Here is a 15,331-nt window from a genome sequence, read left to right as displayed (position 1 = left end):
AAAGAACAAGAACAACAAGAATACTTGAAAGAGCATGATTTAATCATAAAATAAAATATCATCTCATCTTCTCATGCTCCCGGTGCATTTGAGCATAGCCTCTTGTCTCTAAAAAGAGGTTGAGTGCTATCTCCTTTGGCCATGGGGAGATGAAGATGTGAAGAGAAAATGAAAACAACAACAAGACTATATTTAAGAAAAAGAAATAACATAATAATAAGAATATTAATGAAAAGAAAGAAGAGAGAAATGAGAGGGATGAAGATTACATACCTCTAATGGGAAATGACCTAAGAAAGATGAACACATTCACTTGAAGATCCCCTTTTGAATGAAGCTCCAAGAGTGCTTGCTCTAAGTTGGAGAAGGAAATAGAAAGAGGGAGAGGGAGAGAGAGAGAGCTCAAGAGAAACTCTAAGTCTTCAAGTGAGAATACACTAGAGTTTCTCCCAAGGACCAATCTTGCCCAAGAGGGAGGATATGGGGGGGTATTTATAGAGGATTTTAGAGCCAAAACCCAAAATTTGAATTTTTTTGACCTAAAAAGACTAAAATCACCCTCCAAAAAGAGATTTTTTTGGCCAAAAGGAAGGGCAAATCGGTCTTGTCCACCCAAAAAGACTAAAATTACCCTCTAAAAGGATGTTTTTTGGTCAAAAGGAGGGGTAAATTGGTCTTGTTTACCAAAAAGACTAAAATCACCCTCTAAAAGGAGGTTTTTTGATCAAAAGGAGGGGCAAATCGGTCTTGTTTGAAAAAGACTAAAATCACCCTTTAAAAGGAGGTTTTTGATCAAAAGGATGGGTAAATCGGTCTTGTTTAAAAAAAACTAACATCACCCTCTAAAAGGAGGTTTTTGGTCAAAAGAAAGGGCAAATTAGTTTTAAATGATTGATTTGGATCTGAACTTGGGTTTTGGATCTAAAATTAGTATTTTGGATTTAATTTGGATCTGAAAGTTCTATTTTGGATTTAATTTGGATCTGAGAGTAGTATTTTGGATTTAATTTGGACCTGAAAGTTGTATTTTGAAAATCTTGTGCCTAAATTTGAATTTCGCACTTGGATAAAACATCATAGTCCTTTAGAAAAATTTGGGGTGATTACAGATGCCCCTCTTTGTTAATAAGCCAGTGTTAGCCGTGCTTAGTGACAAAGATAAACGCCACAAATTTTTCAAACAAGACATTTTCATAGAGATGTTTCAGGCTTTACCCCTTACCTGAATGGGTTGTTTGAGCTTAAATTGCAGGTTTAACCCCTTACCTGCATGGGTTTGCCGATTTCAAATTCAGGTTTAACCCCCTGAATGGGTTGCCTTGACTTGCATCACAAGTTGAACCCTTTAACTGTGTGAGTTGCTTTGGCTTGTAGCACAGGTTTAACCCCTTTGCCTGCATGGGTTACTTTGGCTAGCATTGCAGTTTAACCCCTTGCCTGCATGGGTTGCCCTCATATTGCAGGTTTAACCCTTTACCTGCACGGGTTGCTCTCAAGCCCTGAGCGATAAAAAAAATAATAATAAAAATGCCCCAGTGTAATTGTCATGTTTTACAACTGGGAAGAATCTAGATTGAATAGTCGATGTGAAAACACAAATGTTTTGACATTGATTGGAAAATGAATACAAGAGAACTAGGCATAAAATTTCTTGAGGTGAAGGGCATTAACAGGATCGGCAAATTCCACCCCATCAGCATCAATTAGTCGGTATGAATTGTGGGGCGAAACTTCCTTAATGACATATGGGTCTTCCCAATTTGGTGCCCACTTGCCTCGTGGTCGTCCTCTCAGGTACACTGCAGATCGTAGGAATGAATCATTCACTTTGAACTGTCTCTCGATAACTGACTTGGCAAATTGTCTGGCTACCCTTTGACGATAAGCTTCAGCATGTTCAGCCGCTTTTAGCCTCTTTTCATCTAGCAAATCGAGTTGCATTAGCCTTTTTTGCTGATATTGAGTAAGAGGGAGCTCTATGAGAGAAGCGAACTTCAAAGCAGGTTTCAACACATGTAATGGTAGAACCACTTCTGTTCCATAGACTAGCTCTGCTGGAGTGGCATTTGTTGGAGTTCTCATAGTGGTGCGATATGCCCATAGAGCGTTGTGCATCTTTTCATGCCAATCTCTTCCAGTTTCTACTGTCCGTTCCAAGATGCGGATCAAGATCTTGTTGGTAGCCTCTGCTTGTCCATTGCCTTGGGGATAATAAGGAGCTGAAAAATGACGCGTGATGTGGTACTTGCTGCACAATTGCCTCATCTTTTCATTCTTGAAATGAGTTCCGTTGTCTGATACTATATCATGAGGGACTCCAAATCTGCAAAGAAGATTTTTGTGAATGAAGGACACTACATGACGTCCTTCCATTGTTCTGAGTGTGACAACTTCTACCTACTTGGTAAAATAATCCGTTGCAGCAAGAAAATACTTATGGCCATTAGAAGCTGCAGGGGATATCGGTCCGACTACGTCAAAGGCCCACATTGAAAACGGCCAAGGAGATGTCACAGAATGCAAGTGAGAGGCTGGGGTATGAATTACTGGAGCATGCAGTTGACATTCTTTGTATCTTTTGACAAATTGGTGACAATCTTTTTGCATGGTAGGCCAATAATACCCTGCTCAAATTATTTGTTTGGTGAGGGTTTGGTAACCAACATGGCCTCCACAATCTCCTCGATGTGATTCTTCGATTACTTTCTTTGCCTCATCTTCATCAAGGCACCGAGAGTATTCAGTGCTAAATCCACGTCTGTATAATACCCCTGCTAGGATAAAGTACCTTGCTGACATACGTTGTATTGCTTTTTGTTCATTTTTAGACATTTCAGTCGGGAATTCTCCGCTTCCAATGTACCTTTTGATGTCATGGTACCAAGGCGTATTCCCCCCTTGGATATGATGAACATGCGCCATCGTTTCAATCTCAAAAGAACGGATTGCTTCATTGGTTCGAAAAGTGATGGTCGATCCTAAGCTCGCGAGGCCATCTGCAATAGGGTTACCTTCTCTCTTTACGTGAGCCAATTGTACTTCTTTGAATTGACAGATTAAGGAGGTAACAATTTCTTGATATGACACCAACTTTTCATCTTTGACTTGCCATTCTCCATTCACTTGATTTATAATAAGCTGAGAGTCGCCGAAGGCATTCACTCTTTTCACTTGAAAACTCAATAAAGAACGAAGTCCTTGTATGAGGGCTTCATATTCAGCCATGTTATGGGTACATGAAAATCAAGTTTTAAAGAGTACGGGATCAATTCGCTTTCTGGAGTGATGAGTAAGATGCCTATGCCTGCTCCCATCACATTTCTGGACCCGTCAAAGTACATCTTCCATGTCGGAACCGTTTCCAATCTTAGTACATGTTCATCTGGAAACTCATCATTTGTTCTGATTTCTTCGTACTGAGGGAAGTCTGCTAACTGATCCGCAATTGTTTGTCCTTTGATTGACTTTTGAGACACATATTCAAGATCATATTGCATCAACAGAACTTGCCATTTTGCGATACACCTATTAAGGAATGGTTGTTCAAAGATGTACTTGAGAGGATTTAGTTTGGAGAGTATCTTGACCTCACAAGCTAATAAATAATGTCTCAACTTCTGACACATCCAAACCAATGCCAGACAAGTTTTCTCTATTGGAGAGTATTTCTTTTCGTACTGAACAAAAGCCTTGCTAATGTAATAGATTGCATATTCAATGCGACTTCCTTCCTCATATTGTGCCAAAAAGCCGCCACATGCTGACTCATTCACTGTGATGTAAAGCAGCAGTGGTCTACCCAACGTTGGTGGTTTTAGAATTGGTGGATTTAGAAGGTATTTCTTGATCCTTTCGAATGACTGTTGGCATTCAAAACCCCATTCAAACTTGACACCTTTCCTCAGTAGCTGGTTGAATGGCTCGCATCTCATGGCCAGATTGGAAATGAATCATCTGATGGATTGGATTCGTCCTTGCAAGCTTCGCAACTCCTTGATATTGGTAGGTGGTGGCATATCGATTATTGCCTTAGCTTTTGTAAGATCCATTTCAATTCCCTTCTTACTGACCATGAAACCCAACAGTTTGCCTGACTCAACCCCGAACACACATTTTTGAGGATTCAGGCGAAGCTTGTACTGTAAAAGCCTCTCGAATACTTGGGCAAGAGTTTCAATGTGATCTTCTCTTGTCTTAGATTTGATCAATATGTCATCGATATATGCATCCATGATTTTATGCATCTGGTCATGGAAGATGGCGGCCATAGCTCTTTGATAGGTTGCTCCAGCATTCTTCAACCCAAATGGCATTACCGTGTAACAAAAAGTACCCCAGGGTGTAGTAAAAGCGGTCTTAGGTTGATCTTTGACTGCTAATTTGATTTGATTATATCCCGAATATCCATCCATGAAAGAAAACATTGCATGGCCAGCAGTACTGTCTACCAATAGATCAATGTTTGGAAGAGGATAATCATCCTTCGGTGTGGCTTTGTTCAAGTCTCGAAAGTCGATGCACAACCTAACTTTGCCATTTTTCTTGGGGACCACCACGATGTTCGCCAACCATTCGGGATAATCGATGGCGCGAATGAATTTTGCCTTTAGCAAGTCCTCTAGTCCTTCTTTTACAGGGCCTTCTAGTCGAGGGTCAAGCTTGCGCAATTTTTGCTTAATCGGCTTGCAATTAGGATTTAAGGGCAAACGATGTTCAACCAATTGGGGGTCTAAGCCTGGCATATCTTCATAAGTCCAAGCAAAAGCTTCTTGGTTACTTATAAGAAAGTCCACCAATCTTTTCTTCTCATTCACTGACAAACTGGTGCCAATTTGAAGAATTTTAGGATCTTCACTTGTTCCAATATTAATTTCTTCAATTGGATCATTCACCAAAGATGAGGGATGTTCTTGTTTCTGAATCTGAGTGAATTCTGGTAATTCTGACTCGGGTATTGCCATAGGTTCCATTTCACCGACTGTTTGTTCGATAAATGCTTTCTGGGGGGACTTTCGTGGAAAAAGAATAAACTGAGACATATTGAGTTCCGACATCCTGTAAAGAGGATAAAGGAAAGAGTTGGACGAAATTGACAACAAAAAATTACTTGCATTTGCATATATAAAAAAAAAGGTTCTTAGTTCATAGAATGAGTTCTTTCATGAGACGAGACAAAAAGATGTTCAAAATTACAAAATTCATGAGAGGATTTTGAAACAAAAATGAATACTATTAGTCCCCAAGATCTTCTTCAAATTCCTTCATGATATCCCAGTCCTCTCATGTTCATCTGAAAAGAGATGCTAATCGGTTGCAAGATGCCATCTTCATTTTTCCCAAGGCCAGTGAATGGACGGTAGCCACCTTTCAGAAGCAACTGAAAACCCTTTGGGTTTTTCATGAAATGAACATACAATAGGTGTTCTTGGTAACTTTCACGATTGCTTGAAATAGTATAAGCATTCCCAGATGGTTCCTCTATCTCCATGTTCTGCATCCATTCTTCCAAAGGTCTATCCTTTGTTGTTCTTATGCTAGGTACATCTACCGGATCAATTGGCCTAGGGAGCATAGGTTGTCTCAACCTCTTGACCGGATCCTCAGCACGGACAGTGATGACTGATGGACCAAAATTCCATTTCAGGCATTGATGAAGAGTGGATGGGATCCCTCGTACTTGATGGATCCAAGGTCGTCCCAAAAGCAGGTTGTATGATGGTGGTACATCTACCACATGAAATACAATACAATGGCTAGTATTTTCAATGATCACATTCATGTCGAGGGTACCTTTGCTGTTCATGCCTCGGCCATCGTATCCGTAGATCTTGGTATTATCAGAACGATATTTGTTTTCACGAAACCCCAATGTTTTAGCCGTGAGATTAGGACAAATATTCAAACCACTTCCTCCATCAATCAAAACATGTGACACCGTCATCCCATTGACCTGAACAACGATGTAAAGAGCATCTTCATGGAAATATCCCCATTTTGAGAGGTCTTTTTCTGAGAAGGTAATTGACTGATTTTTAGAAGCTTGAATCGAGTCTCCCTCATCCATACGTTCTTCCAAGGGGAGAACGTCCAAATAGCATGGATCTTCATCTGAGGAGTCATTTGATGATTCATCGCCTTGTAAGATAAAAGTCTTTGGAATCATAGGAAGTTTCTTGGGCAAACTTTCTATCCTGCCATTCATCATAGCAATGAAATCTAGAGGTTCCTTACCTTGGTCTACCACCATGACTTTGTGTGAGCTGCTCCCAATATAAGGTCGAATGTGCTCTTGTGGATGGTACGGAAGTGGAGTGCCTGTAGTGATCATGGCCACTGCCGCCTTTCCGTGGTTAGGGAATGGATTCCTTAGTATCTCAGGGGTGTTATCATCACAAATCTTGAGATCTTTGTTGATGAAGTCTTGAATAATATTTTTGAGGACAAAACAATCCTCACTGTCATGACCAGGGGTACGATGAAACTTGCATAGTTTTTCTTTATTTCCTCCCATCATTTTTGGAGGCTTTGATACTTTTGGCAAGACGATAGTTCCTTTGGCGAGAAGGTATTCTAGGATCTTCTCCCGAGACTGGCTCAGAGGAGTGAATTTTCGGTCGTAGCTCCAACTTGGGTGTTTGTTTTTCCTTTCATCGTCGCCTTTGAGAAAACTGCGTGTTCTTCTTGAAACTGACGTCCTTGTCATGTTTGTAGTTATTGCCATGGTCCTTTCTAATGCCAGCATTGGCTATGAAGTGTGCGAGCAACTGTGTCATTCCTCCTTTCTTTCCATCTTCTTTGTACTTAGGAGCAATAATTCCATCAAAATCTCCTTCCTCAATTCCTTCTTCTATCGAGTTTGCTTGTTCAATCAACTCAGCAAAGGTTTTGATCGGGGCATTGCGGATGAGACTTTTCAAGGGTTGGGCAAGATTTTTCCTAATGAGTGACAAAGCTTGTGTCTCAGAAATGGGCTCCTTCATCTTATTGCATTGCATTCTCCATTTTTGGATGAATTGTCGAGCCTTTTCTCCTTGTTTCTGACGAAGACTGCAAATGGTACTGAGGGTTGGAGCCATGAGAGCATTTTGTTCGAATCTTTCAACAAACATGTTAATCAACTTGTCAAACTCCTTCAGCTCGATTGGATTGATATTTTCTTTATACCATTGTGCGGCAATGCCTTCAAGACTTCTTGGAAAATATCGGAACAAAGCTCTGTTATTTGTCCGAATTTTGTAGCAATTATTGAAAAACGTTGAAAGATGAACGTGTGGACAAGTGGTTCCATCATATCTGATGAATTCTCTAGGCAAGCCTTTCACGTCTTTGTCTCCTTCAATGCCAAGGTAGTAGTCCTCATATGAGTATGAACGTTTCCCCTTCCCCCTAAGCTCAAGATTGTTCATTCTTTTCTCCATTTCGTAGAATCTGCACTTAGTCGGACTTTCATCATCACTTGATTCGACCAATTCTGGCTTGATCTTTTTCTTTTTGCCCTTGATCTCCTTTACTTTTCCTTCAGAACTCTCACTGTCTGAGCTGCTGCTAGTGATGTATTTCTTTGTCTTTTTTACTTTCTTGGTAGGTTTTCTATTCCTTTTGGGCTTCTGTTCCGAACTTTCAGTGGTGATAGGACTGGGTGAGCTGTTTTCTATCATAACATCTTTTCCCTTTTTATTTTTCTTTGTTGTCTTTTTCTTTTTGAGAGAAAACAGTTCGGGTCTTTCTTCCTTACTAGTTGTCGAATCTGAACCCAAATGGTCTTCATCCTGATTTTCAACAAAAGTCTTGTTTTTCTTCTTTCTTTTTTGCTTGGCAGTCTTTTCATTGTCCGGCTCTAGAGTAACCATCAAGGCCTTTTTCTCTTCTTGCTCTTTCATGAATCGCTCCATGAACAAACGGAACATATAGTAAGCTTCTGGCTCGATTGCTGGGAGGCCAAGTGTTTCTGGACGGAGTTCAGAGGATGAAGCCTCGTTTTGAGGAGTCTGCTTAGCTTGCGATCTAGTTTCAACCATCTTGTTGGCTTTCAAGTATTCACCTTATGACATAAGAAAATAGAGTTATTGGACGGAAATGATGGCAAAATGAAGGTTCATATTGCATTACAAGTTTTTAAAAGTTACATCCAAAGATACTAATAAAGATGACAATGACAAAAGGAATACAAAGTTGACAACATAAAACTTTTTAGGGAAGGATGGATGGTGGTCGGTTGGCATCCCACCACTCAGCATATTCCTTCTTCACCACTGGGCCTATGAACCAAGTGTATGATATTTGTGCCTTTCATTCTTGTCGAGCTACTGCAAACAATGTTGTCCATTGAGGAGAACTAAGGTCAAATTCGGGAATAGCTCCAATTGGTGCATGCACAGAGACCATCTTCTGCCTTTGAGAGAACTGTCTCATACATCTATCAGCACAATAATCAACTATGAAGTAAGGGCCCAAGAGTGTGGAACGCCCATGATGATGGTGAGTGTATCGGGGTAGGCTCTGCCGACGATCACAATAATCCCAAATGATCTCTCCTTCATTCAATTGCTCGATCAAACGACGGTATTGCTCCAAGGTTGTCAATGATCCATCAGTGTTTCTGAATAGACTGGCTTGGGGTCCCGCATGCTTGAGGAACCACAATTGTAAAGCATATGTGCATCCTTCTATGAAGTCGATATCTTCAATGGTAAAGCGGGTGAGTCCTCGGTAAAGGAACGCTAAGGCTGTCATTGCTACTGACAAGTGTCGGATCCCTCTATGCCCCCATACTCGAAAAAGTTGGGCAATACGGACATCTAAAATGTCACTACCATTGGTAAAAAGGGTCACTCCTACTATGCAGAGCATCATACAATGTTTAATTCTCCCTATGGCTTTTCGAGGTAGGGTAGAAGGTTCAACATAGGTTCCAAATTCTTCATACAAATTTTTCATGTTGATGCTTTGATTTTCATGGTTTTCTACTAAAGGCCAAGTTTTTCGTCCAGTAAAGTGAACAATGAGGTCATTTGCATTGACCTTGGTTGGGTTCATAAGGAATTGTTTTTCCAATAGATCATTTGGGTCACAAGTTGGGGTAGGGAGGTCTAGTATTTCGGCAAATTCATCTAGTAATATTGTCATTTCTCCCCATGGAAACCAAAAAGAGGAGGTCCTTGGGTTCCAACGCTCGGCGATTGCATGTACCAAATTTCCATTAACTGACTGCATTCCTCCAGCTGCCACTGTCTCTAGCCCACATTCTTCAAAGTAAGAAGGAAACATCCGAGAGAAGGTGGGATGCCAAGTCCGATACCATTCGGGAGCCAAAGGTTGAGACTCAAGAGAAATGTAGGTGGACCGTTCGGGACCTTCCCCAAAGAGGATGTGATCATAAGGGAATGTGACACCACGTTGGAAAGAATACATCTTGAATGATGACTCTAAAAGATAAAAATTGAATTAGTGGAAAACATTGACAAGGTTGACAAAGACAATATGAGGTAGATGTGTGGAATGAGGTTGCAAATCATCACATAAGGTTTCACGCACATCAACATCTATCATGAAATAAATTTTTTTTTTTTTTTAGAAAATTGGGTATAGGAACCTAATTGAGGTAATTTTGTGTCACGATAATCCGATATCAAGTTATGCTTATATACCTTAGCCAAATGGCTTAGTACGAGCATAGATTCTTCCTTAGGCAACAAAGGGTAGAGTTCATCAACTTCTTCTTGATCACTCGTCGATATATCATAAATTACCACGCATGGTACTAACGAAGGGGCGTTCCCGCCCAAGGTGTGGTCTAGTTGTAAGGCTTAGTCTTGTGCTACCGCCAAAGACCAAGCCCGGCAACATGATGACCGGGACAAATAGGTATGAGGAACTTTGAAATATGAAAAATCATATAAATTGAGTTGTCTCTAATGCAATGTTGCCTAAGTTTGAAGATTAAAATAGAAGAGCAAACATGTCTTTCAAACAACTTCTAAATTGAGAAGGGTGGTATGTGATCATAAATATGTGTGAACATGATTGATCCTTCTCAATTAGTCATATGTGCAAAAAAACATTCACAATCATCAAACAATGCAATGAAATGCCAATGGGGTCGAGGCCAAAATAGGGGACATGTTTTATCATTGGCAATACATGAGATGTTCAAATTAGTGAAAATGCATCAATAATCATAGCCAAACGATGACGGGTCCCATCACGGTCGCCATCTGTTTGCATCCCAAAATTTTCATTGGTTTTGGAGTGCTCCAGAAAAATAAGGTTTTTGTTTCAAAAGAGGAAAGAAAGGGACTCGCCCGTCGGTATGAGGATCGACCGTTCCCGGCGCCTTTACCGGGGGAAATCAACCCAAGGACTATGTTTATCATTAATGCATTTCGTTTTAACTTAAACATCTTTTTGATTCTATATGCGGTGTAGAAAATATTGAAAGTTTGGAGTTTCAAACTTTTGAAAGGGTTCTTGAAGAATTGCTTGAAAATGTGAAATGTTTTGAGGAAAAAGTGAAACTAGTAAATATCATTTGAAAAACTTGTGAAAACATTTTGAAATCACTTTAGTGTTCTCTTAAGACTTTAAGTAGGTTTGAGATTTTGCTCTAATTCGGTTACCACCTAACTAGAGCTCCATCCCTTCTTGCTTAAGTTCCTTTGGAGAGGTGCTTGTGATCATAAATGAAATAAAGTGAGTGAGAATGCATGGATGCATTTACCCTATATGATTGAAAAACATGTAAAACATTCCTACCACAACATTCATCTAATGTCATTCCTACCACAACATACATCTAAGATTTCGTTATTATAATTATTGTATATAAGAAGGAAAAGTTTTCGAAAAGGGATAGAGATTGTAGACCATCAAGCATGATTTCAATATTGGGTCATTACTTGGTTTGTGGTCTTATTGAAGTTGGTAAATAGAAAGTTCATGAGGTGAGAATGTTAAAAAGAATACAAGAGATAAAACACTCTTATGAAAGGAAAGAGAGATATAAAAAAAGACATGCATACATGTGTACATACCATCACATATACACATATATGAAAGTTTAAGAGAAAAAGATGTATTGATTCGAAGAGAAATAAAGATTTTAGAGGAAAAGAAAAATATCATACGCATATATGGGTATGAGAAATGTTATAAGAGCAGATATTTGTCTTGAAAAGAGGAATAAATATTTGAAAGAGAGGAGATTGAGCACATGTACATACGTATTCATGCACATACGAAAATTTATAAAATAGAAAGTGAAAGCATAGAGAAAGAAATATGGGGGTCATCATGTTGATATAAATGTATATAACATGTGTATACATCCATACCTTCACAAGATTAGAAAAATCAAGGAACAACTTAAAATTACCAACTTCAAATTTAATGTGGGCCGGAAGGGAATTTGGACTCATGCAAGAGTCTAAGCTAAGTCCTTAAGGCCATGTTAGAAGGTTCTTTTTGAAAATGTTTTAGAAAATATGATTTATATAAGCATAGAATGTTATTATTTGGTTTGTTGTAAGGGATATATTTCTTCCACCGTTGGGTATGAAAGAAAAGAAGCAACATAACGAGGCACTCGTTAGGGTTCCTAATGTGATGATTAAGAAGGAAACTAGCGCAAAATGATATGGAAATGCATATTAACATGTACATTTTCGTGAGGGTTTATCCCGGGTTGGACAAGTCCCAACCTCAAAGATTAATATGAAAATAAAGAGTCCCCAAATCATACTCTCATTCCCGACATGCATTCACATGTAAGTAAAAAACCAAGCAACTATGCATGCATAATATGTAGATAATTTTCAAGGAAGGAAAGAAAGAAAGAGGATGATGAAAAAAAGCAAAGTTCAATTAGGAGGGAAGACATGATGTAACTATGAATTGATATACCACCTCATCTTCTCATGTTCCCGGTGCACTTGAGTATAGCCTCTTGACTCTAAAATAGAGATTGAGAGCTATCTCTTTTGGCCATGGAGAAATGAGGAAGAGAAGAAAATAAGAGGAAACAAAAGAACAATAAGAATGTATTCATGAAAAGAAAGAACATGATTAAAATGAAAGATCATCTCATCTTTCCATGCTCCCGGTGGACTTTGATTATAGCCTCTTGTCTCTAAAAAGAGATTAAGAGCTACCTTCTTTAGCCGTGGGGAGATGAAGATGAGGAGAAAATGTAGAAAAAGAAACAATAACGAAGAAATGAAATAACAAGAATAAGACTATATTGAAGAAATGAAATAACAATAACAACAAAAATATATTCATTAAGGAAAAGAATAACAACAACAAGAATATATATTGAAGAGAAGAAAGAGCAAGAAGATATTGATAAAGAGAAAGAACAAGAACAACAAGAATACTTGAAAGAGCATGATTTAATCGTAAAATAAAATATCATCTCATCTTCTCATGCTCCCGGTGCATTTGAGCATAGCCTCTTGTCTCTAAAAAGAGGTTGAGTGCTATCTCTTTTGGCCATGGGGAGATGAAGATGTGAAGAGAAAATGAAAACAACAACAAGACTATATTTAAGAAAAAGAAATAACATAATAATAAGAATATTAATGAAAAGAAAGAAGAGAGAAATGAGAGGGATGAAGATTACATACCTCTAATGGGAAATGACCTAAGAAAGATGAACACCTTCACTTGAAGATCCCCTTTTGAATGAAGCTCCAAGAGTGCTTGCTCTAAGTTGGAGAAGGAAATAGAAAGAGGGAGAGGGAGAGAGAGAGAGCTCAAGAGAAACTCTAAGTCTTCAAGTGAGAATACACTAGAGTTTCTTCCAAGGACCAATCTTGCCCAAGAGGGAGGATATGGGGGGGTATTTATAGAGGATTTTGGAGCCAAAACCCAAAATTTGAATTTTTTTGACCTAAAAAGACTAAAATCACCCTCCAAAAGGAGATTTTTTTGGCCAAAAGGAAGGGCAAATCGGTCTTGTCCACCCAAAAAGACTAAAATTACCCTCTAAAAGGATGTTTTTTGGTCAAAAGGAGGGGTAAATTGGTCTTGTTTACCAAAAAGACTAAAATCACCCTCTAAAAAGAGGTTTTTTTTTCAAAAGGAGGGGCAAATCGGTCTTGTTTGAAAAAGACTAAAATCACCATCTAAAAGGAGGTTTTTTGATCAAAAGGTGGGGTAAATCGGTCTTCTTTAAAAAAGACTAAAATCACCCTCTAAAAGGAGGTTTTTGGTCAAAAGAAAGGGCAAATTAGTCTTAAATGATTGATTTGGATCTGAACTTGGGTTTTGGATCTAAAATTAGTATTTTGGATTTAATTTGGATCTGAAAGTTCTATTTTGGATTTAATTTGGATCTGAGAGTAGTATTTTGGATTTAATTTGGATCTGAAAGTTGTATTTTGAAAATCTTGTGCCTAAATTTGAATTTCGCACTTGGATAAAACATCATAGTCCTTTAGAAAAATTTGGGGTGATTACAATCACCAACATACTGCTGCAACTAACTGTATATATAAAGGAAAGTAGCATGTGTGCATGAGATGCAACTAATTCTGCCATCGATAAAAATACCATAAAATATGTTTAGTTTATAATTTAAGTTCATTTATTGTGGAGCAGAACTGGTAAGCTTATGGTAGCTACACATGTTCACGATTACAGATTAAGGAACATGGTTTATAGTTTATTGCTTTCTGACAACCTGACATTATGGATCTGTTGTAGCAAATTGCTCAAGCAGCAAAGTTGTTTCTTTCTTACTCTTTGAGCAAAAGTATATTTTAGGAACAGCTTATTATACTTTCAAGAACAATTTTCTATAGTGTTTCTCGTTCATCCCTAAAAATATATTTTGTTATTGTGATATTTAAACAAACGAGAACACATGAAATGCAAACCAAGAGCCTTTTATCTTTAATTATGCCTCACTACAACACACGAACCCTTTGTATATGAGACTACTTACACAAAAACTAAGCATAACCCTAAATCTAACCATGAAAGGAGATGAAACAATGACACTTAGGTTAAGATCAGACTTTAATTAAACATGCTAGACACAGAGTTGGAACTCTATTCTAAATAGCAAAAATAAAGAAAAATGCAATAATCAATTGAAATTCCTAAACTACCTCTTATGCCATGCAGAATACAAACTTCTAGACATATTTTTCAAAATGGATTAGAGTGAAGGGTTTACAGCACCCAATGCTCATAAAATCAATAGCATGCTTCTTGACATTTGGACAAAAAAAAATCCTACAAAATTGATTATTTACTACCAAATATTCAATCCATCAAATTTATGAAAGCTTCTAGTGCATGAGTTCACCCAAAAGGTGCTACCTAAACCCTTAGCATCCATAACGAGTTCTGAAAACAATCTTAGGGATGTCATTTTCCTTGATTCTTAATCAGTGATTTCAAGATCTTGGATTTTTTTAGAACACATTTGTAGAGTTCAACTGATTCAATAAAGCATCAACGCTCTTAATCAGTGATTTCAAGATCTTGGATTTTTTTAGAACACATTTGTAGAGTTCAACTGATCGAATAAAGCATCAACGCTACTTATTCTTGACACCGACTTAGTTGAGCATTTTATATCAATCGATCATTCTTATTAACAAAACAGTGCAGGTGCTTTCCAAGATGACACACTGAATCTAACAAATCCCTCATCTAAGAGCCCCAACAAAGGCTTCTTATGCTACTCAAACTTTACTGACCTCATCTGATAAGGAGTTTTAGACATTGGAGTTGTACTTGGTAACAACTCAATCTCAATAACTACATTTGCCAATGATACCTTAATTAAACTTTCCACCTAAAACAAAAGGTAGGGGTGGGTGGGTGCATTTCGTTCGTTGATGGTTTCACTTATAGATGAGTCTGGTCATTTCGTTCGTTGATGGTTTCACTTATAGATGAGCCTGGTCCTAGTCTAATCGACAGGAAGAATTCCCTCTGTATTTCAATATGAAGTACCCCACGTATTAGTTATGCAAAGAAAGATCGGTAGCCATAATAGCGCCCTAGACCTCCATCCAAGAGGCTATGTCACATGAGTGTATGTGTTATTTGTTATATGGGTGTGGTCAGCAGCACCCAATTCGGTTTGACCAAGTTGGGTGTTGTGTCGAGCTGCACTGACACCCTCACCGACGCGAGTGTGCCATTATATTTGGCGCACCCATGTGACTTAGCCAAGATGTCTGATGGAGCTCAGCCAGTTGAGAGAAATTGTCATGAAAAAAAAAAAATCATTGTGAAAAAAAATATAGCAAAAGGTGAAAAGTTCACCTTTTTCCGTAAAGACAGGAATGCGCAGATGGAGGAGAAGACAACCACAAAC

Source organism: Nymphaea colorata, chromosome 8 (assembly GCF_008831285.2).
Source record: "Nymphaea colorata isolate Beijing-Zhang1983 chromosome 8, ASM883128v2, whole genome shotgun sequence".
Lineage (NCBI taxonomy): Eukaryota > Viridiplantae > Streptophyta > Magnoliopsida > Nymphaeales > Nymphaeaceae > Nymphaea > Nymphaea colorata.
This window is presented reverse-complemented; position numbering follows the sequence as displayed.